The sequence below is a fragment of the Citrus clementina genome, unplaced genomic scaffold (assembly GCF_000493195.1).
Source record: "Citrus clementina cultivar Clemenules unplaced genomic scaffold, Citrus_clementina_v1.0 scaffold_5, whole genome shotgun sequence".
NCBI lineage: Eukaryota > Viridiplantae > Streptophyta > Magnoliopsida > Sapindales > Rutaceae > Citrus > Citrus x clementina.
In genome coordinates this window covers 23,919,868-23,925,208 of record NW_006262201.1, presented here as the reverse complement: position 1 = coordinate 23,925,208, position 5,341 = coordinate 23,919,868, and the positions used below count along the sequence as shown (strand labels likewise).

The 5,341-nt window shown below is 33.4% G+C and overlaps 1 pseudogene; it reads left to right on the top strand.

The window, feature by feature from the left end:
- The first annotated feature begins 256 nt into the window (after window positions 1-256).
- On the top strand, window positions 257-3,746 carry LOC18042724 (annotated as a pseudogene).
- The last annotated feature ends 1,595 nt before the right edge of the window (window positions 3,747-5,341 follow it).

Here is a 5,341-nt window from a genome sequence, read left to right as displayed (position 1 = left end):
ACTCAGCCAAAATATAAAATATAATAAACTGAAAAATTAGCATTCATGTCATAATTAAAGACGTAATTGTGTTGAAATAGTTCAACACGGATGCAACACAGATATTTATAGTGTCATGTCATTTTAACTTATTTCTTAATCATGTTAAAATTTATCAACATAAATGCAGAAAAATCGTGCATATCCGTGGCCTACTCTTGCACAGGAGTATCCTATGTATAGCTAGAATCAGAAACCAAACTCACCAAAAAAAAAAATGAGCTGGTGGTGGGCAGGAGCTATTGGCGCTGCTAAGGCAAAGAGCTACTCTAAGTTTATGTACATATAGCATGTTGATATTTAAAATGATGTTTGTTTAATTTTAACTTGTACAGAAACAAATTGGAAGAATATGAGCAAACTCGTGACTACCAGAGCGTGGGACTTGTAGTAGGTGTGACAGGAATTGTAGGCAACAGCCTAGCTGAGATTTTACCCCGACCAGATACCCCCGGCGGCCCGTGGAAGGTCTACGGAGTGGCCCGACGCCCCAGGCCTAACTGGAACGCCGCTTACCCCGTTGAATACCTCCAATGCGATGTTTCCGACCAAGAGGACACACAAGCCAAGCTCTCAAAACTCACTGACGTCACCCACATCTTCTACGTGACGTGGGACGGTCGTCGCACTGAAGCTGAGAATTGCCAGATCAACGGCGCCATGTTGCATAACGTGCTCCGTTCTGTAATCCCAAACGCACCAAATCTCCGCCACATTTGTCTCCAAACCGGAGGCAAATATTACATGGGACCACTCGAGTTTATTGGTAAAATACCGTCTCACGATCCGCCTTTTACTGAGGATTTGCCAAGTTTAAACATTTCACTATTTTACTATACTCTAGAAGATATATTATTTGAAGAAGTTGACAAAAGAGAGGGCTCGACTTGGTCCGTACACCGAACTTTCGGAATATTTGGGTTTTTATCTTTTGGCGTGTTTACTTCATGAAATGGAGAATGATAATAAAATCTATGTTTACTTAGTAAAATGTAATTTGAGAATGAGAAAAAAATATATGGGTCCCACACAATTTGAGAATAAGAAATGAGAATCTCATTCCCATGGAGGGTTGGGAATGAAAATGTCCATTCCTATTCCCAGTTCATTCCCATTCCACCCCATTCCACCCAATTCTCATTCCATGAAGTAAACGCACCATTATAGTTTAATGAATATTATAGCCACTCTTTGCGTGTACGCTGCTATTTGTAATCACGAAGGCGTTCCTTTACTATTTTATGGCACTATAGATACTTGGGAAGGCTTCCAACAAGTTTCGGACGCAGAGTTGATTGCGGAGCAGCAAATTTGGGCGGCACTGGATTCAAATGCAAGGAACGAAGATTTTAACTGCACCAATGGAGATGTTTTTAAGTGGAAGATTTTAGGAAAGTGTTGGCTGAGCAGTTTGAGATTGAGGATTATGGGCTTGAAGATGGAAAGGGTTGTGAGAGAGTGAGATTGGAGGAAATTATGAAAGGTAAAGAAAGTGTGTGGGAGGAGATTGTGAGAGAGAACCAGCTCCAGCCAACGAAATTGAATGAGGTTGCTGTTTGGTCGTTTGCAGATACGGTGATGAATATGGGTGCGGGTTATTTAGTTAGCGTGAACAAGAGTAAGGAGCACGGGTTCTTGGGTCACAGAAATTCTAAGAATTCCTTCGTTACTTGGAGTGGTAGGCTAAAAAGTCACAGGATTGTGCCTTCAGTAATTTTTTATTTTCAATTTGGTGCGTTAGTTAGAACTTTCAATTAATAGTTCAAATTGTGATTGTTGGGCTGGAAGAAATGCAGTTTTTGTTTGTTCTTTGCTTTCCAATAAATGAAAAGTTTCGTTTCAGGCAGAAAAAAGATATAAAAATACACTGCTGCCTTTGTTATTGTTAATGAGTTAAATAAATACAGTACTCAATTTCGAGCTGAGAAAACATTCATTTTACATTTCTGAATCATATGCCTTCAAGTTATGACCACTCGATGCTCAAAGCCTAATCCTAGTCCAATGCTTCTTTAATTTCTTCGTCCGTCGAAACCAACTGATTCAAAGGACAAGAAGAGGGAAAAGGGAAAGAAAAGTTGATTGTGAACATATAACTGATTAAAATGAAATCATCCAAAAATTTTTAACTGGAGAGCTTTATTCAGAGAGAGAAAGAAAATGGGTTAGAAAATGAAATTAAAATAAAGTTTATGGGCAATTATGTCATCTTTTCATAATTATTCCCTAAGGTTGGGGGTATAATTGTAATTTTACTAGGTCAAAAGGGTCAATACTCAAAGTTAGTAGAAAATCTAAAAGATTGTTGATAGCCTACTATCATTATTCTTGGGGAAGAGTGGAAAATTGTTTATGTCGATTTTAATGCGTATGCATAAAAATTTACATTTATATTTAATCTTATCGAAACTTTAACAATAGATATAATGTAAACAAAATTAAAATAGTGTTGCGGTTGGTTCTTTACTACTACATTAGGTGTTAAGAAATATGTGTCATTTTTTTAATAATAATTTCTTAGCTATGTTTTTTTTTTAATTTAAGAGAACTCTTATTCAAGAAATAAGTAAATTTTCCTTTGAGATTAACTTATTTGAAGAGGAATTCGGCTTGTATAAGAAAAATGAATACTTCTCCTGCAAGAAATAATCACTAAATATAAGGAGGTTGGGTTCACTTGTTTATATAAAAATTGGTAAGTAGACAATTTCTAATGTGAGAGAAACGACAAGTCTATTGAGAGATTTAGTGCTATTAGAGTGTTGGGTGTGAGGAAAATGCTAGTGTAGTTACAATAATTTTCACATAATAATTTTTCTCTCACTTTTCTTGGCAGCATGGTTTTTCTCTGGTATTAGAGTTTTTCATGTAAAGTTCTTGTATTGCGTGATTAGTATTATTCTTCATCTATATTTTCTATATATTATTTGTTTGATATTTCTACTTGCAAGATCTTGAGTGAAATTGAAATTTTGTAACAAGTGCTATTAGAGCTAAGGTTGCAATACAGAGCAAATATGTCAACAATGAGGATTTCAAAACTAGTAAAGGTAAAATAGAAAAGTTTGATGGGAGAACAAATTTTGGCTTGGGACATGTTGAAGTCAAAGACATATGTTCATCCAATCTATGTTACACAATGAAAGCAAATGCGATGTAAACCATGTTCCCACTAGTGAAAACTCCTAGAGATGTGTAGATAATCAAGGCACCTTAATAAAGATTGTTAGAATGAAGCAATTTTAGCAAGTAGCTTTAAATTAATATATGAAAAATTGATTATCTCAGCTACTGGCGTGTCTTTTTTCTCTACAATAGATTGATTTATCCTTTTTAGCATGCCATGGAAGAGGATATGTTATTGCAAGTGGGTCTATAAGATTTGCACGCAAGGCATAGTTTGACATTTATACAAGGAGTGTGGCAGAATTTTTATGTTACTAGTTGAGGACACTCAAAGAAGGGAAACATGAGAGTGGGATTTTTAGTAAGGTGATCAAGATGTGTTAAACATGCGTACTCTAGATAAAGTGGAGTATGATGATTCTCAGTGTGGTGAATTATGGCTGCTGAATAGAAAACAAGGTTTTACCCATGATAGAGTGATTCTTATAAGCCCTATGTGAATGTGATTTTAGTACAGTAAAGAAGATGAAGACAATATGCTTTGTGGATACACGGTGGATTATATTTTATCGCTTGATTGAAAAACTTGCCAAGGTCGAGATTGCTAGGAAATGTGTCTCTTTTTCCAATATAAGGATTTTCTAGGTTATTTTCTTATTTTAGAGTATTCTTATTTAAAGAATAAATAATTTCTCTTTTGAGACTTAACTTATTCAAGGAGGAATACAATTTGTATAACATAATGAATACTTCTCTTATAAGAAACAATCACTATATAAGGATGTTCATTTTGCTTGTTCATATAAAAATAAGCAAGTAGACAATTTCTAATATGAGAGAAACAATAAGACTATTGAGAGAATGAGTGTTATTGGGGCTTTGGGTTTGAGGAAAATACTAAAGTAATTGTAATAATTTTGCACATAGTTAATTTTTCTCTCGTCATCCTTAGTTGCATAATTTTGTCGAGTGTAGGAGTTTTCACATAAATTTTTGTGTTATATGATTGGTTTTATTGTTCATCTATATGTTCTATTAATAATTTGTTTGGGATTTTTGCTTTCAAGATCTTCGGTGGAGTTAAAATCCCCCAACATTAGGTTTAGATATAATCTAGGTCATTAGGATTTACATGTAAGCCCAAACATGAGTGTGCCCTTTGTATTGATTATGCAGTATAGTCCTACCATAATGTGGAAAGTCAAATATCAATTTGAATTTGGATCACTCACTTGTAATACAAGATACTCAAGGAGCTATAACGCACAAAATTATTAGGGTATTAATATTTGTACTCTAAAAATTAAGGATAAGGCTATATGAAATCACTAATTTCCTCTCTAAATCCTCATTTTAATTAAAAATTTTATAAACTAAATAATTTTAAAAAATTACGTAATTTATCCTGTCTTCTCTTTCTCTTTCAATTTTACAAATTCCCATCAATCCATTGATATGTGCAAATGCAATATGTTCGTGGGTGGCAAAAGCGGCGTTGATGATGAAGCAGAGAAAGTCACATTTGATGAGATGGTCAAGTCGGCAGACTTAGGTAGCGTTTGTTTTTTTGTTTGAAATCTAAATGGGTCTGAATTTTTCTAAAGTCTGAATGGGTCTGAATACAAAAATCTGAATGACATGTTTGTTTTTCTTTTTTAAATATCTGAATATAAGTGGCATCTTATTTATTTTTACAATAAAAAAATCTTAAACTTGGTTATTTGACATTTATGTTCTTATAAATTAAAACAAAAAAATAGGATTAGATTTTATATTTTAGGAAATAAGTTATTTTACAGAGATATTTTCATAATATAATATTTACTTGTCATTCAGACCTTTTTCCATTCAGATAAAAGTCACAAAAGTTTACTTTTTCTATTCAGATGTAAATGTCTTAAAATCAGACATAAGTTCCAAAAAACAAACAATCATATTTTAAAAAATGTCTGAAATTAATAAAATTTCAGAATTCAGACATTTAACAAACAACATCTTAGTCAACTTAGTTAAGTAGTTAGATGAATAAGTTAAGCATAAGTGGTAGCATGTTTGTTTCCTATTATTTCGCTTTGCTATTACAATTGTTTTGCTACATTATTGGTCACGTTTGTAAGGCTATAAATAGCCAAAAGCATCTAGGAATAAAAAATAGATTTTCAGCGAAAAAAAAGTC